We start from the raw sequence: 24853 nt of genomic DNA on the forward strand, positions 1-24853 counted from the left end.
GTATTTTTAATTTATTTTATTGTTATATTTTTGTCATATGGTTGCAGCACCCCCACTTGCCACAGCTTTGCCTGCTGAGTGTTAGACTGGGATGGGGGTATAGTAATGTTCTTTGTCCATCAGTGCATGCTGACAAAAATTTGGAACTCATACTGGGGACAGCCCTGTCATTTTTCTTCACTTACTGTGTGCACCACCAGCGCTTCACCACCTCCACATTTGAGCCTTTGGATATATGACGTGCTGGATTACATCACTCTATCATATTGAACTTCAGGGAAAAGCCTCAAAGTTTTTCACTGTTCATAAATTTTGAATAATCTTTACCGAAATTGGGATGCAGGGTAGTGGCAAAGCAGTTAAGTGCACTTGTTTCCACTGTGAAAGTTTTCCGGTGTCCCGTCGAGATGAGGTGAACGTCAAGATGAGGTGCGTCGCGCTACTGCGCATGCATGCGCATGCGCATATCACTCTACCCCAGATTTGAAGACGTCACCCGTCGAGATGAGGTGTGTCGCGCAACTGCACATGTAGAGATGATGCAACTCGCTTGATGTGCAACTGCGCATGCGCATTTTGTTTTTTTTTCCTGTACCCACCACCGAGAAGTGCACTTCATCTGTGGAGGTGGAGAACAGCCAGTGGAGCAAACCACGTTTTTAAAAAATATATATATAGAAACACAGTGCTTCACTTTAAATGCACAAGTCTGTTTCAGACGATCAGCACAGACCCTTTCTCTTAAAAGGCTTTATTTTACTCAGCATGTGGCTTTGTAAACTTGTAGCATCGCCTGCTACATTGATTAGCGCTTACATTAGTTATAGACATGCTCTACGGTCTTCTTCTGGGATTTTTATACATTTACTTGCCCATCAAAATAAGCAAACTTCGTCAAGTAATTTTTTCAGTGCACATGTGCAGTTACGCGAGGCACCTCATCTTGACGGCGCACCTCATCTCGACAGAACACCGGTTCAAACTCACCTCTGCCCATACTTCATGTAATATAGGGTTACACCAGGAAGGTGTAACATGCCAAGTCAACATGCAGATCCACTATGACCTAAAATTCATATCATGGTATAAATTGAATCCCTTCACAGTAATTGTATACATTGTGATATAAAGTTAAGTGTAAAAATCACATGTTTCTGAATGAGTCCTTTAGCAAAGGTAAATTGCTCAAAATAAATACATAAAAAACCAACAAAAAACAAAACAGATATGTTGTAATTTTGAAAACATTTATTGTACAGATCTCAAAGATACAGGTACAATTTGCCGGAAGGTATATCTAAGATGCAAGCCTAGATTTGATGTTTTGGTGAAAGAATTTAATTTATTTGCTCTTGGGTCAGAGGATGGAGTTTCATCTCTCGAACACTAGATGGCATTCCCACTCTGAATACATTGGCACTTTTCTTCATTTACAAAATTCAACACAAAACCACCAAAAAAAAAAAAAAAAAGAAAAGAAAAGAAACATACTTAACCCTCTGGGGTCCGACGGCATTTTTTGGACAGTTCACTCACCTGGCATAAATGTTTTATTACTGCTGTTAATAGCTCTCCCTGCATCCCACAATCAAGTTTTATGTCTCTCTTTTTTCAGGACAACCTGTACTTTCAGAGTATATATGCTATAATTGTGTTTTATAAATGTAATAAAGGTTTACAATCAGCGGAAAATAATTTTCCGCACACATTTATTCAAAACACACAGTAAACTATAATAAACAACTGTTTTGACACTTTATAAATGTAATTTGGGCTGTTGTGTGAAACACTACAACAAAAAGGTTCAAACAATAAACACAATTGCACATTTTGAACAATATATACAAAATGGTCGATACATTTTGTTTGTCTTCATCTCAAAGCAATTTCTGTCTGCTATTACACAAAGGTCACATCACAAACTTCTACTTCTACTGTGTTTTGGACTGTTCTGTCCTGCTCTGAAAGCAGCTTTTTACACTCTGAGGAGCGGCCCCTCCCCTCTCGCTCCATTGATATGGTAAACAGTGCTTTACGCTGGAACGAGAGAGCTTGCCACAGGCTTATTCAATAACATTCACAGGTGATGAGGAGTGGAGCATCTCTAAAACTCACACACTCTGTGGTTGAGCATGTGAGATTGTCATCAGAGGCCCTGCTCAGTCTGCTCACTTTCACTGGTCGCTGTGCGTAAATTGGCATAGTTGGTATGAAGACAAAGCCTCTCAGTTTTATCTATATGAGTGTTTGCGTTTTCAAAGTGTTCATCCAGTTGAACTTGGCCATGAAGTGGCCAACTGGGAAGTAAGCTCATATCACTACAAAGCACTGATATATCAAAAATAAACTTAGTACATGGGCTCAGGGTCCTATTGTGAGAGGATCTCATATTAAACATTTATACAGTAGCTATGGCTGGGAGGCCCCATGATCCATCCATCCATCCATCCATCCATCCATCCATCCATCCATCCATCCATCCATCCATCCATCCATCCATCCATCCATCCATCCATCCATCCATCCATCCATCCATCCATCCATCCATCCATCCATCTTCTAGACCCATTTACTCCAATCAAGGGTCATGGGGGTTGGCTGAAGTCTATCCCAACAGTCATGGGGTGTGAGGCGGGGTACACCCTAGACAGGATGCCAATCAATCGCAGGGTCACATATAGCTAGACAAGCACATTCACACTCACACACACCTATGGGCAATTTAAAGTTTCCAATTCACCTAACCTGCATATTTTTGGATGTGGGAAGAAGCCGAAGCAACCAGAGGGAACCCGTGCAAGCACTGATGTACTCTGACAATTGGTGGTGTCATGACAGCATCTTGCTGAGTGATGAATATTAACAGCTGAATGCAACAGCGTCATTCATTCGTAATACTCCAGTCACACCAGAGCATGAATTGCATGAATGCCGTACAAACTGACGTTCGAACGATATTCGCGCAACCTTCGTGCTGCATTCAAAGTGCACTCGAATGCCTCCTACATCATTCCTACAGCAGTCGGCACATTTGTGTGTTGTTCGTGCTGGAAAACATACGAGCGGTGGTCAAATTGCAGTCATACCACATTCTTACTGTCATATGAATGGACATTCAAACGTCATTTGTGCAATTTGAATTCGAGCTGCATTGGAATTCCTCAGACAGCATTTGTGTGGCACTTAGGAAAATACGCCAAATTGGTACAGCCAGCATGAATGTAGAACATGCACACTGCTGTTGTGCTGCATTCAAACTGGGAAATATTCGTATGGCAGGCATACAGCTCTGTGTGACTGCTTCCTCATACATGGCTATATGGAACTCTGTCCCATATGAATGCAGCTTGAATTCTGTTTGTTGTTCAATTTGTGTGGTTCATACAGCATTCATGCTCTGGTGTGATGGGGCCCTAAGCATTTCTTGCAATCTTAATTTTGGCAATGTCATTCTCCCTGGTGCTGCACATATACATTTTTTATGTTTTTTTTTTTTTTTCTGGAGGCAGCGGGAGTTCACTCAATCACACCATCTCAAGGTAAAGCTCAACAATTGCCGCACACCTACACACACCGAGTATGTACACTGTCACTCATCACACTATCATCTACTCCTTTCGGAATAATTGAATAATTAAGCTATAAAGCAGAATAATAATAATTAAAAAAAAATACTAATGGACAAAAATCAAATTAAAGTGCTTTTTATTGTGCTTTATCTGTCATCTCTCCAAATGTTTCCAGGTCGCAACATATAGTTCATATTACATAATGAAAATACATCATTCATCCATCCATTTTTTTGAATCTGCTTATTCCAGGTTCAGGTCACGGGAGGCCAAAGTCAATCTCAGCCAGCAGCATTGGGCAAGAAGTAGGTTGCACCCTGGACAGGTGGGCTGTTGCTGTGTGTGTATTGTGGCGTAGCCTTGTCAACATGAATAAACAATTTTACAGGCATTGCATCAATGTCTAACTTGTGTTGTGACTGCACTGTGAGTGGGGCACTTTTCAAGCCAAATTACCAAGGACCATCATGAACTGCAGTTAGCAGCAGTATCACAGATCTTGACAGTTTTTACCCCTATTTTTGTTTATTTGTCTGTTTGTGAACAGCCTGTAACCCACAATTTTACACACACACATAGGTCAAGGCCAGAGTCAGGAAAATATATTGTAAAACTGGAAAAATCCCTATCCTTTAACACTGAATGAATTTTCAAAAAAATCATGAAAAAGCCCCAATTTAACTGTCAAAAAAGATTTAATTTCTTTCATATATGAGAGCATTATATACATGGTATCCTTTATCGACTTACAAAGTTCGATCCGAATGTGATTCGGATTGCACATTTTGTGGCCATTTAAATTTAATATTGAAAATCCTATTTAATGCAAATTATAGCTTAAAGAAACATGCCCAATCACGCTAATATTTAAAAGTGAGGTGCAAACCGACACTCACTATCGCCTGACGAATTTTGATCCGGATCTGATCCGGATTATGGATTTCATGGACGTTTGAATTTAATATTGAAAAGCCCATTTGATGTACATTTTGTGTTGGTGCAGGTTTGCACTTTATGAGCGCAGTGCTCCAGTTTGAAGTTGAAACCCAAATTTTGACTGAGAGTCCATCTAACGTGCCCACTTCATATTCATAGTGAGGGTGTTTTCATTCATGCTGCTGACTTATAGTTTCAAATCTTGCTGCAAGTAATCAAAGTTGAATCATTTTCTGAGATGGTATAAGGCCCTGTCACACCTTGATGATTTAACCTGCATATGCCGACGGTATTAAAAACTTTGGCGCATGCTGCCACACATCTAATAAATTAACACAGCTGTCACACCTTGATGATTATCCAGCGTATGCTGACAGCCCCGTTTCCACCCAGTGGTTCGGGTTGGTACTATACGGCGTGGTGCACGTCAGAAACAGAGTAATTTCATTATTTTATTTTTTTTATTTTCATTTTTGATCTTGGTGGACCACTTTCATTGTGTACAGAATGCTGATGAGTGGACTGGCTGTGGAAAACACTGCTGTGAATGAATGGAGGGCTGTGACTCTAAATGTTGAAAGTGCTGGCTGCTTCCTGATCAGATCATCACAGACCTGAATAATGACATGTTGTGATGATTTAAGCCCCGTTTACACATAGATGGTTTAGTCGGCAGGTAGTACGTAGACCAAAGTTCGCGGTAGTTCCGGCTGTTTTCGCGGTGGAAAGGGGTTGAGCACTTTGCCGCCGTTTTGACCGCTGTACTATCTGCAAATAGGCGGATAAAACGCCGCTAAATCTACCAAATAAAGCGATGTTCTGACGCCGTAGCATCCGGCACACATCAGGCAACGGGGGTTAATACCCAGTTCTATCCCTTACAATCGCAGGTTAAGACGCGGGTGAGAATGGCGGTGTTCTGCTGACGCCGATAAAGCCCTGTATACCGCTGGTTAATACCCAGGTTTTTACCCAGGCAAACAGGGTAAATCCAGCATTACTCCAGGATCATATATATTTTTTTATTATTATTATCTGTTTTTTCTTCTTCTTCTTCTGTTTCTTCTTCTTCTGTTTCTTCTTCTTCTTCTGTTTCTTCTTTTCATGCTATACTTTTTATACTGGAACGCCATTTTAACCGGGAGGTGGCGTATAGAATGGAGTACTGTCCGCTAGGGCCGCCGTTTTGACCGCCTCTGTCGCCGTTCTATACACCGTTGATTATGGATACAACGCCAGCCCCCGAATAATGGCGGTGTAAACTACGGCACTACAGGAAGAGAAAGGATGAAACGGCGATTAAAAAGTATCAAACGCCGTTGTTCGCGTTGTCTCCGTCGTCATGCAAATTCTCCGGTCTTCTCCAGGAGCGCCCCCGGAATTATTCAACATGTTGAATAATTTTTTCGATGATTCCCAGTAAAGCCGGAACTAAGCCACGCCCCCTAGCGCCGGCGTTAACAACGGCATGTGATCCCTAAAAACTCTTCCGGGATGCTTCCGGGAGCTCTTACCGGTACTATGTAAACGGGGCTTTAAACTTAAGTGCCAGTTGACCGTGATCAGGTGTGATCTGAATGAAGTGCTGTGTGATCTGTCAGTGTGGTGATCACACAGTGACGCCGCTTTAAATGTTTAAACAGCGCATTCATCAGGCGTGATCACCCTCATCAATCGATCAGGTTGTCTGATGAAAACATCACAGTGATGCCGCTTTAAAAGTTTAAATCATTACAGCACTTCTGTGTGATCAGTGCACAACACAGGCATGAGAAACGCACCTGCAGCAGAAAAACCACAGAGGGACTTGCTTTAAAACACTGCATTTCCAGCCATGATTAAAGTATTTTCAGACATCATTTTCAAAAATCAGGAACTTTATGTGGATTCATGTTTGTCTGTGATGGTGAACTGGACTGAAATGAACGGGTTAGACTTTTTTTTTTTTCATGTGTGAATGAAACAGTCTGTTCGCATGAGGACTGCAGGTTTCAGCCAATCAGTGGACATCATTAATGGATAGCATTAGACGTACGAGTAAATTACAAGAAATGTGTGGCAACAATCACATAACTTTCCTACAACCTACGCCCCGCATGCTGGCATGTGTTGAAAATTTTCAGCATGCCCAAAATTTTTTGGCGAGCGAGCTTCAGTGTGTTTCAACATGCTTCAACTTGCTCTAAACTTTTAAAAAACTTACCCTTAACTTATTGGACTTATGTCAGTGTTTTTTAATTCAGTTGGCATACACTGGCTTAATCGTCAAGGTGTGACAGGGCCTTTAGTTTGAATTTGTTAGTGTACCTGGTTATGCAAGAAAACAGCATTTTGTTTCTTTCCCATTTTTTTGGCCCTCTACACTTTTCTGCTCACTTATTTTGAGTACAAGATCAACCGAAAACAATAAATGTCTGACTTCTAAAGGTCATGCAGTGTTGCAGTGTATGAAGTGTATACGGTTTGGCCTAATGTGAACACTTGTTTTTAATGCACATAAAATGGAGGATACTTTGATTACAGCTGTTTACATGTGAAAACATCCAGGGTGAAATGTCTGTGTCATCATCTGACAATTATTCATTAATTTTATACCTTACTTCAATAAAGGGTCACAGGGGATTTGGAGCCTATCCCAACAGTCATTGGGTGTGAGGCAGGGTACTCACTGGACAGGACACCAGTCTATTGCAGGGCCACATATAGACAGTCACATTCACACCCTCAGTCAATTTAAAGTTTCCAATTCACCCAACTAGCTTGTGGATGAGGGAAGAAGCTGGAACATCTAGAGAGAACCCACACAAACACAGGGAGAACATGCAACTCCACACAGGCCATAGGTGGGAAGCGACCCCATAACCTTCTTGCTGAGAGGCAACAGTGCTAACCACTTAACCACTGTGCTGCCCTGGCAAATATTCAGTTTTATGAAAATAATCCTGCACTATTCATAAAAATAGCCTGGTTACAGTATTGGACTTTCTGGATTAAACCTCCAGATGGAGATCTGTTGAGATCAGTTGAGGTGGCTCGGGCATCTTTTCCGGATGCCCCCTGGATGCCTCGCTGGAGAGGTGTTCCGGGCACGTCCCGTTGGGAAGAGGCCCTGGGGAAGAACCAGGACACGCTGGAGGGACTACATCTCTCGGCTGACTTGGGAACGCCTTGGGGTTCCCCCAGAGAAGCTGGGCGAGGTGTGTGTGGATCGGGAGGTCTGGGCGGCTTTGCTTGAGCTGCTGCTCCCCATGACCCAACTCCGGATAAAGCGGAAGAAATGGATGGATGGAGATGTTATGTGATTTTTATAATATATATGATTTTCATATTGCAACAATCCTCCAATAAATGTTTTATTTTCTGCAGAGAAAAAAATCTCAGAATAATTAAATTCCAGGACAATAATAATTTGTCAGCCTCTGAGACGTCTGGTGCTTCAGGCAATGAAGTCAAGTATGCAGTGGTTGAATAGAATTTTAACTCTGACTCTAGTAATTGACTGTCAGTAGAGACTCCATTTGGTCAAGTGCCAGACCAACCAGCTTGGCAGCTTGAGCCATATCACAAACTTATTGACAAATTAGTAAATATGCCTAAACCCATTATGAGGCTGTCTAAATGCTGCCACTTGGTAAGTGCCACTCCTCAGTGCCAGGCCTGGCAGCAGCCTTTCCCCATGCAGTGACCAAGATGGACTCACTGTAAATGATGAACGGGATGACAGTCTGTGGGTAAAAAAAAAAGGAAAAGAAGAGAGGTAGATTCTCAGTGTTTGATACAGAGTAGATACGCTTTTTATGATCTGGCAGAAGGGAAGACGGGGTGAAAGTACAAGATGATTAGAAGACCCCTGGCAGTCTCATGCACCCTGTGGGATGACCACAGGCCCTGGCACTCCTGTTTTCATTTCACCTCTGCCCCCTACCTCTCTCATTTCTCACCCATGACATGTTCCCTCATTTTTCTCACTCAGATTTCATCCCTCACCACAATGCATGTATGAAAATTCATCAATGCCCCATTTAAAAACTGCCTGTCCTGAAAATACCTTATGCATATAACTAAGCTGACCACCTACACCAACAGGAAAATCCTAAAGACTAGGGTTGAAACCATTAATCGAGTAATTAGAATAATTCAATTACAAAAAATGTTCAATGCAAATTCTTTGCCTCAAGGCTTCATTTAAAGCTGTATTACATACACCAGGCCTGTATGTGGCACTGTAATGCTCCCACAAAAAACAGGGTTAACCTGTTTTAGATAGCGGCCAAATGCCAGTCATTTGTTTTGTAATGCTGATGTCTTACAAATGTAATATTTAATGGGCTAAAGTTTGTCCAGCAGAACTATAAGAGGTGGACTCCCCAAACTAAGTGGAAATACTTGGTTAAAAGACAAACACATTTGAAGTCATTCATGCAGACTTTGTTTTGCAATCAAATTTATAACAAAATTACACACAAAAGATAGGTAACAGTAAATATAAATATCAATGAATCATAGAGAATAGAAGAAGAGAATAAATTAAAGCATTAGTCCAGTAACCATAAAGAATTAAAGTGAAAGTTCTTTTTGTCTAAGATGTCTAGCAATAATGATTAAAGCTGAATTCTGTAATAGATCTATAGATTATATCTGGCAGTAATGATTAAAGCTGAATTCTGTAATAGATAAATAGATAAAGAGAATAGATTAAGGCATTAAATTATTGGTTGGTATAAAGTGGTCAATTCTAATTCCACCCCATGCAAACTATACTCAACAAAAATATAAACGCAACACTTTTGGTTTTGCTCCCATTTTGTATGAGATGAACTCAAAGATCTAAAACTTTTTCCACGTACACAATATCACCATTTCCCTCAAATATTGTTCACAAACCAGTCGAAATCTGTGATAGTGAGCACTTCTCCTTTGCTGAGATAATCCATCCCACCTCACAAGTGTGCCATATCAAGATGCTGATTAGACACCATGATTAGTGCACAGGTGTGCCTTAGACTGCCCACAATAAAAGGCCACTCTGAAAGGTGCAGTTTTGTTTTACTGGGGGGGAATACCAGTCAGTATCTGGTGTGACCACCATATGCCTCATGCAGTGCAACACATCTCCTTCGCATCATCCGTGAAGAGAACACCTCTCCAACGTGCCAAACGCCAGCGAATGTGAGCATTTGCCCACTCAAGTCGGTTACGACGACGAACTGGAGTCAGGTCGAGACCCCGATGAGGACGACAAGCATGCAGATGAGCTTCCCTGAGACGGTTTCTGACAGTTTGTGCAGAAATTCTTTGGTTATGCAAACCGATTGTTTCAGCAGCTGTCCGAGTGGCTGGTTTCAGACGATCTTGGAGGTGAACATGCTGGATGTGGAGGTCCTGGGCTGGTGTGGTTACACGTGGTCTGCGGTTGTGAAGCTGGTTGGATGTACTGCCAAATTCTCTGAAACGCCTTTGGAGATGGCTTATGGTAGAGAAATGAACATTCAATACACGAGCAACAGCTCTGGTTGACATTCCTGCTGTCAGCATGCCAATTGCACGCTCCCTCAAATCTTGCGACATCTGTGGCATTGTGCTGTGTGATAAAACTGCACCTTTCAGAGTGGCCTTTTATTGTGGACAGTCTAAGGCACACCTGTGCACTAATCATGGTGTCTAATCAGCATCTTGATATGGCACAATTGTGAGGTGGGATGGATTATCTCAGCAAAGGAGAAGTGCTCACTATCACAGATTTAGACTGGTTTGTGAACAATATTTGAGGGAAATGGTGATATTGTGTACGTGGAAAAAGTTTTAGATCTTTGAGTTCATCTCATACAAAATGGGAGCAAAACCAAAAGTGTTGCGTTTATATTTTTGTTGAGTGTATAATATGTAGCCCTAAAAACTATATATATTCTGAATATTCATGACATGGGGAGCTTTAATCAAAATTAGAATTCTGACCGCTTTATACTTTTTGTACTCAGGCTTTCTTGATGACATCCTCAGGATTGGGGGGGGGGGGTGGATGGGAGTCTATTTATCTTTTATGGCCCTCATGTGGCAGTACCAGAGTGACTGGCAGTTTGAGCTTTCTGCTCAAGCTTGGATCATCAATAACATTGTCCTCTGGCTCTGAAGGATCCTCCGTCTCTGAAATCTCTTCCTCTGCACCACTTTTTAAAACCCCTGTATTATGTTGCGGGTCAATTTGACCTATTTCAATTTTTGTGTTGGCCAAAGTGCACGTTATCCTCACTTTTTTCCCATGAAATTTTATGACTTTTCCTCATCTAGGGTCATGAACTGCTGTGTAAAATCTGAACACTTTGATGTGTTGTGGAGTGTCTGGACAGAGTTTGTATACAAAGATGATGTTGCAAGTCATTTTGACCCAGACACAAAGTGGCTGTTCAAATCCAAAATAAACATGTCTCTTTGCTCTACTTGATTTGATTGCCTCTGAATAGCCATTCAGAACCAGGTGTGGTGGAAGAGGGACTTTCTCTTCCCTGTTCTTGTCAATGTTTCCATGCCCTTTCTTTGAGAAATACACCAAAAATGAGCTCCAGACAATTTACATCTGAAGACGTTTTGTTGCAGCTTATGAACTGGGATAGTGAAGCAGAGGAAGAGATTTCAGAGACGGAGGATCCTTCAGAGCCAGAGGACAATGTTATTGATGATCCAAATTGTCAGTTTTCCCACGATGAGGAGGATTCAGAGGATGAGTCTGCCGGTGACCCTTCATCAGATGAAAACCAAGAAATCCAACAATTGTCATCCACACAGGGGACATGGACATCTAAAGACAGTGAAATAAAATGGTCAACATCACCACACCAAAGTCGAGGCAGATTGTCATCTTCTAATGTCATCAAAGTGACTCCTGGTCCGACAAGATTTGCTGTAACAAGATAATCCTCGACATGACGAACTTGGAGGGGAGGCATGTTTTTCAAGAGAAATGGAAGTCACTGGATCCAATTGTCTTGCATGCTTACCTTCAAATTCTGGTGTTAGCTGGAGTACACAGGTCAAAGAGCGAAGCAACTGCAAGTTTATGGAATGAAGAGAATGGAAGGCCAATCTTCCGAGCAACAGTGTCTTTGCAGACATGTCACATGATCTCTTGTGTGATCCGATTTGACAACTGTGACACCAAAGCTGGTCAATGGGAGAGAGAGACAAGCTTGCAGCGATCAGAGATGTCTGGGATAAATGGGTCAAAATCCTGCCTTTATTATATAATCCTAGCCTCAATGTCACTGTCAATGAGCGGCTCATTCCGTTCAGAGGACGCTGTCCTTTCCGACAGTATATGCCAAACAAGCCTGCGAAATATGGCATCAAAATATGGGCAGCCTTTGATGCAAAATCCAGTTATGCATGGAACCTGCAAATATATACTGGAAAGCCACCTGGAGGAGCACCTGAGAAGAATCAGGGAATGTGTGTGGTATTGGAGATGACTGAAGGGCTGCAAGGTCATAACATAACATGTGACAACTTCTTTGCCTCGTACCATCTTGCAGATGAACTTCAGGAGAGAAAGCTGAGTATGTTGGGAACAGTCAGAAAAAATAAGCCAGAACTTCCTCGTGAGATTCTGAAGATGCAAGGAAGACCGCTGCATTCCTCAAAATTTGCTTTCACAGAGAAAACAACACTTGTTTCTTACTGCCCAAAGAGAAACAAGAATGTTCTTGTGGTGAGCACGATGCACAAAGATGCATCTCTGAGCATGAGAGAGGACAGGAAGCTGCAGATGAACTTGGATTACAACTCCACCAAAAGAGGAGTTGACAATCTTGACAAAGTCACAGCAACATATAGCTGCCAGCGCAACATTGCCCATTGGCCCTTGGTGGTTTTCTACAACATTGTGGACGTGTCTATGTACAATGCCTATGTGCTGTGGATTGAGATCAACCAGCAGTGGAATGCCGGCAAACTGTACAGACGTCGACTTTTCCTGGAAGAACTAGGCAAAGCACTTGTCACTCCCAAGATCCAGAACCAGGCCAGGCCAGCTCAATCCTCAGCAGCTGCAGCTTTCATCGCAAAGGTCCAGGGAAGGGCATCTGACCAACCCACAGTGGATCCTTTGGATACAGGTGCAAAGAAACATAAAAGATGCCAAGTCTGTCCCTATTAAGATGACAATAAAACAAGTACCTGTTGTGTGAGGTGCACAAAGTCACATTCTGTCCATCATGTGGGGAAAACGTTGAACATTGAAAGTCTGAGAAAATGGGGCAAGTTAAATAAAACAAAAAAAAAAGTGTTCAAGATGCTGATTAGACACCATGATTAGTGCACAGGTGTGCCTTAGACTGCCCACAATAAAAGGCCACTCTGAAAGGTGCAGTTTTGTTTTACTGGGGGGGAATACCAGTCAGTATCTGGTGTGACCACCATATGCCTCATGCAGTGCAACACATCTCCTTCGCATCATCCGTGAAGAGAACACCTCTCCAACGTGCCAAACGCCAGCGAATGTGAGCATTTGCCCACTCAAGTCGGTTACGACGACGAACTGGAGTCAGGTCGAGACCCCGATGAGGACGACAAGCATGCAGATGAGCTTCCCTGAGACGGTTTCTGACAGTTTGTGCAGAAATTCTTTGGTTATGCAAACCGATTGTTTCAGCAGCTGTCCGAGTGGCTGGTTTCAGACGATCTTGGAGGTGAACATGCTGGATGTGGAGGTCCTGGGCTGGTGTGGTTACACGTGGTCTGCGGTTGTGAAGCTGGTTGGATGTACTGCCAAATTCTCTGAAACGCCTTTGGAGATGGCTTATGGTAGAGAAATGAACATTCAATACACGAGCAACAGCTCTGGTTGACATTCCTGCTGTCAGCATGCCAATTGCACGCTCCCTCAAATCTTGCGACATCTGTGGCATTGTGCTGTGTGATAAAACTGCACCTTTCAGAGTGGCCTTTTATTGTGGACAGTCTAAGGCACACCTGTGCACTAATCATGGTGTCTAATCAGCATCTTGATATGGCACAATTGTGAGGTGGGATGGATTATCTCAGCAAAGGAGAAGTGCTCACTATCACAGATTTAGACTGGTTTGTGAACAATATTGAGGGAAATGGTGATATTGTGTACGTGGAAAAAAGTTTTAGATCTTTGAGTTCATCTCATACAAAATGGGAGCAAAACCAAAAGTGTTGCGTTTATATTTTTGTTGAGTGTATAATATGTAGCCCTAAAAACTATATATATTCTGAATATTCATGACATGGGGAGCTTTAATCAAAATTAGAATTCTGACCGCTTTATACTTTTTGTACTCAGGCTTTCTTGATGACATCCTCAGGATTGGGGGGGGGGGTGGATGGGAGTCTATTTATCTTTTATGGCCCTCATGTGGCAGTACCAGAGTGACTGGCAGTTTGAGCTTTCTGCTCAAGCTTGGATCATCAATAACATTGTCCTCTGGCTCTGAAGGATCCTCCGTCTCTGAAATCTCTTCCTCTGCACCACTTTTTAAAACCCCTGTATTATGTTGCGGGTCAATTTGACCTATTTCAATTTTTGTGTTGGCCAAAGTGCACGTTATCCTCACTTTTTTCCCATGAAATTTTATGACTTTTCCTCATCTAGGGTCATGAACTGCTGTGTAAAATCTGAACACTTTGATGTGTTGTGGAGTGTCTGGACAGAGTTTGTATACAAAGATGATGTTGCAAGTCATTTTGACCCAGACACAAAGTGGCTGTTCAAATCCAAAATAAACATGTCTCTTTGCTCTACTTGATTTTGATTGCCTCTGAATAGCCATTCAGAACCAGGTGTGGTGGAAGAGGGACTTTCTCTTCCCTGTTCTTGTCAATGTTTCCATGCCCTTTCTTTGAGAAATACACCAAAAATGAGCTCCAGACAATTTACATCTGAAGACGTTTTGTTGCAGCTTATGAACTGGGATAGTGAAGCAGAGGAAGAGATTTCAGAGACGGAGGATCCTTCAGAGCCAGAGGACAATGTTATTGATGATCCAAATTGTCAGTTTTCCCACGATGAGGAGGATTCAGAGGATGAGTCTGCCGGTGACCCTTCATCAGATGAAAACCAAGAAATCCAACAATTGTCATCCACACAGGGGACATGGACATCTAAAGACAGTGAAATAAAATGGTCAACATCACCACACCAAAGTCGAGGCAGATTGTCATCTTCTAATGTCATCAAAGTGACTCCTGGTCCGACAAGATTTGCTGTAACAAGATAATCCTCGACATGACGAACTTGGAGGGGAGGCATGTTTTTCAAGAGAAATGGAAGTCACTGGATCCAATTGTCTTGCATGCTTACCTTCAAATTCTGGTGTTAGCTGGAGTACACAGGTCAAAGAGCGAAGCAACTGCAAGTTTATGGAATGAAGAGAATGGAAGGCCAATCTTCCGAGCAACAGTGTCTTTGCAGACATGTCACATGATCTCTTGTGTGATCCGATTTGACAACTGTGACACCAAAGCTGGTCAATGGGAGAGAGAGACAAGCTTGCAGCGATCAGAGATGTCTGGGATAAATGGGTCAAAATCCTGCCTTTATTATATAATCCTAGCCTCAATGTCACTGTCAATGAGCGGCTCATTCCGTTCAGAGGACGCTGTCCTTTCCGACAGTATATGCCAAACAAGCCTGCGAAATATGGCATCAAAATATGGGCAGCCTTTGATGCAAAATCCAGTTATGCATGGAACCTGCAAATATATACTGGAAAGCCACCTGGAGGAGCACCTGAGAAGAATCAGGGAATGTGTGTGGTATTGGAGATGACTGAAGGGCTGCAAGGTCATAACATAACATGTGACAACTTCTTTGCCTCGTACCATCTTGCAGATGAACTTCAGGAGAGAAAGCTGAGTATGTTGGGAACAGTCAGAAAAAATAAGCCAGAACTTCCTCGTGAGATTCTGAAGATGCAAGGAAGACCGCTGCATTCCTCAAATTTGCTTTCACAGAGAAAACAACACTTGTTTCTTACTGCCCAAAGAGAAACAAGAATGTTCTTGTGGTGAGCACGATGCACAAAGATGCATCTCTGAGCATGAGAGAGGACAGGAAGCTGCAGATGAACTTGGATTACAACTCCACCAAAAGAGGAGTTGACAATCTTGACAAAGTCACAGCAACATATAGCTGCCAGCGCAACATTGCCCATTGGCCCTTGGTGGTTTTCTACAACATTGTGGACGTGTCTGTGTACAATGCCTATGTGCTGTGGATTGAGATCAACCAGCAGTGGAATGCCGGCAAACTGTACAGACGTCGACTTTTCCTGGAAGAACTAGGCAAAGCACTTGTCACTCCCAAGATCCAGAACCAGGCCAGGCCAGCTCAATCCTCAGCAGCTGCAGCTTTCATCGCAAAGGTCCAGGGAAGGGCATCTGACCAACCCACAGTGGATCCTTTGGATACAGGTGCAAAGAAACATAAAAGATGCCAAGTCTGTCCCTATTAAGATGACAATAAAACAAGTACCTGTTGTGTGAGGTGCACAAAGTCACATTCTGTCCATCATGTGGGGAAAACGTTGAACATTGAAAGTCTGAGAAAATGGGGCAAGTTAAATAAAACAAAAAAAAAAGTGTTCATGAAGAGGGAAAAATTGAAAACAGGAGTTCTTTGATATAGTGTTTGAATTGTATATCTCTTCTTTTCATCTCTTCAAAATGGTTGTATAACCTAAAATAAAGTTCTGATTGGTTTAACTTCATTTTTGACTGTTTTGAGTGGATTTAAACAATATGGGTCAAAATGACCCGCAACATAATAAACTTATGTCTCACAATAATACAGGGGTTAAAAACTGAACGTTCTACAGGCTCAAACTGCCGGTCACTCTGGTACTGCCACATTCCGATTGAATGGCTGCACTTACATAAGAAAAGGTGGACTAATGAGTTGTAAATTATCCCAGCAGTGCCATTTGGAACCACCTTGGTCATGAAAGGTGCCATTTGGCAACAATCCGGTAGTTCTAGTGTTAGCAACTTGCAGTTATGTGCAAAATTAGGTAAATGCACACAATTTAACTGCAAATGTTATTTATTGAAAATGTATCAAATAAAAATGAATGTGCCTTGAAAATGTTTTGTTTGCCATTTCAAAGAAGGCATGCAATGTCACACCCGAATTTAGCACAGCTGCAATGGAAATCCCCCACCACCCTTGCATTTGAAGGCAATGAAGTTCAAATGCATGTTCTCATGGCAGAGGCACATAGGTACTGATTCTGGTCCAAATATATTCTCTTCACATTCACATGACTGGAGAGGATGTGACATAAATGAGAATTACATAGGTTTAAAGTGCATCCGGAAAGTATTTACAGCACTTCACTTGTTCCACAATGGAGTAAACTCATTTTTCCCTCAAAATTCTATACAGAACTCCCCATAATGACAACATGAAAAAAAATTTTTTTTGTTGAAATTTTGCAAATTTATTAAAAATAAATAAGTATTCATACCCTTTGCTCAATACTTTGTTGATATTGAGCAGTAATTACAGCCTCAAGTCTTCTTGAATATGATGCCACAAGCTTGGTGCACCTATCTTTGAACAGTTTTGCCCATTCCTCTTTGCAGCACCTCTCAAGCTCCATCAGGTTTGATGGGGAGCGTTGATGCACAGCCATTTTCATCTCTCCAGAGATGTTCAATCAGATTCAGGTCTGGGCTCTGGCTGGGCCACTCAAGGACATTCACAGTTATCCTGAAGCCACTCCTTTGGTATCTTGGCTGTGTGCTTAGGGTCATTGTACTGCAGAATGATGAACCATCGTCTGAGGTCAAGAGCGCTCTGGTGCAGGTTTTCATCCAGGATGTCTCCTCTGAATGTTGGTGCATTCATCTTCCTCATCCTGACTTGTCTCCCAGTTCCTGCCACTGAAAACCATCCTCACAGCATGATGCTGTCACCACCATACTTCACTGTCGGGATGGTGCCTGGTTTCCTCTAAACATGACACCTGGCATTCATGCCAAAGAGTTCAATCTTTGTCTCATCAGACCAGAGAACTTTGTTTCTCTTGATCTGAGAGTTCTTCAGGTGCCTTTTAGCAAACTCGAGGTGGGCTGCCATGTGCCTTTTACTAAGGAGTGGCTTCTGTCTGGCCACTCTGTCATACAGGCCTGATTGGTGCATGGCTGCAGAGATAGTTGTCCTTCTGGAAGGTTCTCCTCTCTCCACAGAGGAATGCTGCAACTCTGACAGACTGACTATCAGGTTATTGGTCACCTCCCTGACTAAGGTCATTTTCCCTGATTGCTCAGTTTAGATGGGCTGCCAGCTCTAGGAAGAGTCCTGGTAGATCAGAACTTCTTCCATTTACAGATTATGGAGGCCACTGTGCTCATTGGGACCTTCAAAGCAGCAGAAATGTTTCTGTACCCTTCCTCAGATTTATGCCTTCAGATGATCCTGTCCCACAGGAGTAAAGACAATTCCTTTGACTTCATGCTTGGTTTGTGCTCTGACATGCAGGAGCCAACTGTGGAAACTTATATGTAGACAGGTGTATGCCTTTCCAAATCATGTTCAATTCACTGAATTTACCTCAGGTGGACTCAATTACACTGTAGAAACATACCCAGAATGATGAGAGGAAATAAGGATGCCTCTGAGCTCAATTCTGAGCTTCCTGTCAAACGCTGTGAATACTTACGTAAACATGATTTCTTAGTTTTTTTTTTTTAATTATCAAAACTTTCAAAAACTTTTTCATGTTGTCATTATGGGCTGCTGTGTGTAGAATTTTGAAGAAAAAAATTAATTTCATCCATTTTGGAATAAGGCTACAACATAACAAAATGAGGCAAAAGTGAAGCGCTGTGAATACTTTCCGGATGCACTGCAAGTACGTTATACTTGGAGGTGGAGCTGTCCACACCATTGGAGATATAACAGTATTGTTTGCTGTGGCTTCATATGCAACCTAAAAAGAAAACCAATAATATTCTAACTTCGGGGAAATAGAAAAACATGACATCTAAATGTCATAGGAGAGGTAAAGATCTAGTGGTTAAGGTGTTGGGCTTGAGTCCAGAAGATCATGGGTTCAAATCCCTGCCTGACTGGAAAATCACTAAGGGCCCTTGGGCAAGGCCTTTAATCCCCTATTGCTCCCGGTGTGTAGTGAGCGCCTTGTATGGCAGCACCCTGACATCGGGTGAATGTGAGTATTGATGCAGATGGAAATGCAGTGTGTGTGTGAGAGAGAGAGAGTGAGTGAGGGAGCGAGAGGGGGGGAAATTCAGGTGACACTGAGATGGTGTGAGCACAATACAAATGAAGATTTTATTATACTCATTTTAATGAGTATAATGTGCATCTGCCAGGCTCATGTTGGTCATTGATTGAATTGTGTAAATCATGCATGGACCCTGTCAACTGTCTCTTCCAGTTATGTTTTTAGTTGGGATTTTAAGCTCACCTGATGGTGGCTTTTCTGCTCTCAGTTAATTATCAGCATCTGAAGTCTGATTTGGCTATGTAGAGGGGAAAAAAAAAAAAAAAAAATATATATATATATATATATATATATATATATATATATATATATATATATATATATATATATATATATATATATATATATATATATATATATATATATATATATATATATAATGCAGAACAGAATGTACTTATGTGATCATGCATCATGCAAAGCAGAAATGAGAAGAAACAGCTCGAAAAATTAGAAAATTGTAAATATTGACGTGATGCTCTACAACAGTTTTAAACAACTTAATGTGGTATTGGCATTTTGGAGATATGTATTTATTTTTTACCATGGTCAATAGGAGCACATTTTGACAACTGAGGGAGTCTCTACAAATGATCTCATCTGAAATTTAAAATGACTTTTTTACCAGTACCTTAACACCGGCAGGATGTCCTTCAAATCCAATAGCACATTACTGTGCAACATTTATCTGAGATAAATAAATCAATATCAATGGTCTGATTCAAAGTGAAACAGCACAAAACATTCACAGGGTAAAGTGCCATCTTATAATGAAGTTCTTTCAATTTCAGTACATAACAGCAAAGAAAATATGAAGAAAATGGAGAAATGTTTGCTTTTTATTTAATTTATAGTTTATTTGACATGGACAGATGCAGTTAACACAGATAACTGAATAACAATTTCCCACTATTACCTGTGTGATGCATCACAGCATTTCCAGTGTCCATCACTGGGAGAGCTTTTTTTTTTTTTCTTACATACACACACGACCATTGTACTTACATGTACAGATTCAGCTACACCTAAGTAAAGCAAGGGTAGGGATGGTTATCAATAAGATTTTATCGATATCGATACCATTATTGATTCCGCTTATCGATGCGATTCCTTATCGATTCCCTTATCAATACCTCTTGTGAATTTTTTGTGTACTAAAAGTAGACCTTACAGGTTGTCTATGTCAGCGGGTCAAAGAGCTTTTTCTTATCATGCATCTGTGGAATGGGCTTCCTGCGACCGTGAGGCAGTTGGAGTCCATGGACATTTTTAAGTCAAGGCTTAAACCCTATTTTTATTCTCTGTCTTATGAATAGTTTATTTTTTTCTGTTTTATTCTTTTACTTCTGTTTTTAATTATGTATTTGAATATTTTTAATTTTATTTATTTATTTATTTTTTATTTTGAACTGTTCTATGTGAGGCGCCTTGAGACAGCTTTTGTTGTGATTTGGCGCTTTATAAGCTGATTAAATAGAAACTGAATTGAAATTGAACAACATTTCATTGAGTCTTAAAGTAAATAAATATGAAATTGGTCACTGGATCCTTAAACTTTGGACATAATAAACTCGACATGGTGGATCCTTTATCTCTGGACATAAACAGAAATAAACAAAATCTGTACTTATTGTCAAAAGCATTTCCTTTCAGACATTCTTGGCATTAATGTGTTTCCATACCTCTGAGCTGAGCTCTTGCAGCTGTGCTGCACTGCACGTTAGGATGTAATTTATAAAGAATGCAGAACATCTCATTTTAGGAGGAAAAAAAACATTTTAGTTGATTGTAGTTTCTTGCCTGTATTACAGCGTAAGAGGTGTCATTTTGAAGTTATTAATTCCGACTGGACTCTGTCTCAGCAGAGAGCCGTGCAGCATTTGGAGCAGCGGAACGGAGAACGATTTTCAGTTCTTGACTGCAAGACATGAGTCACAGTTAGTGACTTTAATCCACACAAAAGTGACTCACGATATTTTAATGGCTTTGAGAGGGGTTAAGAAGCAGACTTTCCGTTTCTGAAGAGCAGTGAATCAAAGAACCAACAAGCTAGTGGATTGAAGCATTGCTTCATTGGTTCACATTTCAAAGTGGTGTTGCGCTGCAGAAACGGTTGATTACAGAGGCGCTGCAGGGTCTGTAATTAATGTAGAGAAATGATAATTTTCCCGACAAACACCCTCAAAAACAATGGGTGCTCTGAAGGACTGATAAGGGAATTGTTAAGCAAAAAAGCTATTGATATTGGTAGATCGAATCATTTCTTAATGATATTCGAAAAGAACCGGTTCTCGATACCCAACCCTAACCAATGGACATCCAATCACCCACCCACCCTTCCCTCCCCACCCACATTAACCCATGAAGTAACATAGGAGCTGAAATGTGACAATATTAAGTCCCTTTGACTCCTCCGTTTTTTCGCTCAGGGTTGCCACAGCAGAGCTGAGGTGGTTGATGTTGATTTGGTACAAGTGTAAGGGCCCCTTCACACACAACATAACACTGAGTGAAAGACGCGGAAACCGGAAGAAAATCTGCAATCAAAAAATGAAATGGGGAACCACATTCCACCTGCTGTCAGGAGGGACACACAGTTAGAGAGGCATGCACAATACAGGGGTGACGGTGTCATGCATGCTTGCAAAATATAAAAAAAAAGACCGCAATTTATAATACTCAATTCCTTTTATAAAGAGCAGACTTAGACTCTACCTAGACGTACACCAGGAAGTAATGAAATGACATGGACATGGGGGGGTTGGCACAGTCACGTCCATGTGTGTTAATAGGTTACACCACATTCGTGCTGCACTTAGACATTTTCACAAACAGCTCGAATGTGGTCGCCTGCTCTCTACTCTTGTGCTGGGAGAACAAATAGCCCTGCCTTTTCTAAATGTCCAACGAGCAGTGTTGGATGTTTGTGTGCGACACCTGGAATTTGTCCGACACATGCAGAGAGAGGAGTCAAATGGACACTTGCAGGGCATTCACTGTCTTTCAGCCACTGGTATGCACGAATGGTTGTCACGACAGTTGTAGCAGAGGCATGTGAGGCAGCTCCGATTTTTCACGAGTGGCATTTGACTCCTCCTTCGTGTGCCATTCTGCCTCAATCGTGTTATGTGTGAAGGGGCCCTTACAATGTTAGCCCTTACATGGGCTAACATTGTTCAAAATTAATGGCCAGCTAAACAATCATGTTTCTAACACCTAGTTCAGTTTGTGCAACTCACTTTACAGAATAAAAACATATGGACACTGCTGTTTTGACACTGACTGTCAAACTTGACCTTTTGAGGCATCAACCGATGGTTCCCACATGCACTGACAATTGATCTGTAATGCAATTTGCTGCTTTTCCATGAGCACAGATAACCATGTTAAGAAGGCTGTTTATGTTTTTTATAGTTGTTAAAACAGTATTGGTGCAGTACAGTGCAGTATTGGTCTTAACTGATCTTTTTCTACTAATAATGATGCATTGTTCACTATTCAACAAATATGAACAATGTGTCATTTTGTACTTATTCATACTATGTGTGAAGGGGCCCTCAGGGAGGCAGCCAGGGAATGAGAGAGTTAGTGACTGAGGGAGCCAGTTTACAAGTCAGCTGGAGCTGTGACAGAGTAGAGGAAGGAATGAAAAGAGGCTGACCTTGGACCTGAGTATGCACAATGCTGCACATCAGTGATACTGTTGGCTAACTCAGTAAAACAATTATGGGTATAAAGCTGACGTAGAGGCCTTTTAATGTGCTCCCCTCTGCACTCTCACCCTTGTGTTGTCATGTTGTGTGTGGAAATAAACTGGATGAATTTCCACCACAGTCAGGAGACGGGCTGGAACCACAACAACAAACAGTGAAAATGGAGAAGTCTGGTGTTTACACCAGACCCAAATAACACAGATAAATGCTTTACACGGATCAATGCTTCCTTTTTTATATGTGCTGTATTACAAAATATGCTTCCAGTCCATCTTAAATAACTACAAAGATGTTTGGGTTTTGAATAAAAGTGGAAATTTGTCCATTGTAATAACAGATACTGAACTGTTGTACACTTACAGTTAGGTTAATTAGTTTCAATGAAAATGAAAATGTGATTGAAGTTGTCAGTATTGTTTCCAGGGTTTTAACAAATGTATTTTGACCATTTAGGAATTATTTTAATACACATTTCTCCCTTTTCAGTGAACATAAGTAATTAGACAAACTAATTATATATGGTTTATTTTAAATACAAATCACCACTTTTACAGCCAGTTTTCTTAAGTCAGGTCAGGAGATGGATACATGAAAATTTTTAAGTCACTGAATAGCTTCAATTACATTTCTATTAATCCTTAAGAAATACAAACACCATGGTAGTGTTTTGCAAATGTGTTAAGAAAAGGCACTCATCAAAACTTTAGTGACTGTGCAAGAAGACTCGTGAAGGAAGCCACCAAGACAACCATGACAACTCTGAAGTAGTTATAGGGTTCTGTGGCTGTGATTGGACAACTTGTGCACAGTGCAGAGTTTGTCTGATATATCACCATTTATAAAGCTTTCCTGTGGAGTGGCACAGAGAAGAAGGCTTGATAAACAAGTGTGGACTTGGTTTTTCAATCAGGAAATCAAGAATGTCATATTTTGGCGCACTTGAGGCATCATTGTAAAGCCCCCATCACACGTAGCAAGAATTTGCAGGAACGAGCCCAACACGGCAAATATGGCCATAATCCGGACACAGCTGGGAAGGAAAGAGGCATGTAGAATGTGGACGGATCCCACCCAGACTCCCTCATCCACACCTGCACAATTACATCCAAAGTGTATTTAGACAACAGTTTATATGACACGGACTGCTGTCAGATGGCCATAAAAGGCGCTGAACTCTATCCGATGTCCAAACATCTGGATGGCAAACACGGGATGGAGTGGGAGGCAGCGCTGTGTCCTCCCTTTGCAAAGGACCTGACAGCACTGAACATCGGAGTACAACCAACATATGGACCGGAGTCATGCCATATGTGTCAAAGCCGTCATTGTCATGCACGTTACAGAACAGATGCTGGAATGATCACGCAACTTTGTGTGTGTTCATAATGGCTGAATGCCACTAAGCATGTGCGCGGGCACAGATATGCGCGAGTGTGTGGGGTGCATATGCACGCACTGCCAGCCACTGGACACCTTTGCTGAAACTTTGCTGGCAGTGCACCAAGCTTTCACACCATGCGTCAGACACAGCCTTTCCAGCAAGCTTTAATTTCTTTTTTGCTCACTTCAGCAGCACAACACAACTTTGTGTTGTCAGTTGGATTATCACATGGGATTTATGTTTGCCGTGGCTGTTTGCAGCACAGAGCAGCCGGGTGAAAGGCTTTTCACCACAGGCTGTGGTTCCTGGATCATGCGTGCCCTGCACTGTGAAACGATCCTGGTTTCATGCTGGAGGTAAGTTTCATGTTTAATAATGTTGTCATGGATCGGTCACGGCAAACCCTGCCGGCATGTTGTGCCACGTATGTCCACCTCCACTGGACCCCAGCCAGGAAGGGCAAAGGAAATGCAGCAGTAGCAGGGGACCTCAGACTTCCCTTTCTCCTGCCACATTGACCACCTCTGACTGGGGGATACCGAGGCGTTCCAAGGCCAGGGTGGAGATATAATCTCTCCACCCGGTCCTGGGTCTTGCCCAGGGTCTCCTCCCAGATAGATGTGCCTGGAATACCTCCCTAGGGAGGCGACCAGGAGGCAACCTTACCAGATGCCCGAACCACCTCAGCTGGCTCATTTCGACGCGAAGAAGCAGTGGCTCTACTGCAGCAACAGCTCTAGCAGGGCAACACTTCCTGATTGTGGCTGGATGTGCCATTGTGACACCATTCAGCCTCAATCGGCATATGTGTGACTGGAGTATAAAGCACTCTGAGCATGTGCATGAGATGGAAAAGTGCTTCAAAAATGCAGTTTATTTACCATCCCTCCCCAGTCCAGTTCCTTTCTATGTGTTTACATTTTCTCCTTGTGTCTGTGTGGGTTTCCTCAAGGCTTCACTGGTTTACTTGTGCCATTTAAACAAGCACAG

General features: G+C 41.8%; 1 protein-coding gene across 2 annotated transcripts in view; it reads right to left on the minus strand.

Annotated features, from left to right (window-relative positions):
* The window catches only part of nlgn4xa (neuroligin 4 X-linked a), a 641760-nt gene that overhangs the window by 115507 nt on the left and 501400 nt on the right, over positions 1–24853 (minus strand). The window lies entirely within an intron of this gene.

The sequence above is a fragment of the Thalassophryne amazonica genome, chromosome 1 (assembly GCF_902500255.1).
Source record: "Thalassophryne amazonica chromosome 1, fThaAma1.1, whole genome shotgun sequence".
NCBI lineage: Eukaryota > Metazoa > Chordata > Actinopteri > Batrachoidiformes > Batrachoididae > Thalassophryne > Thalassophryne amazonica.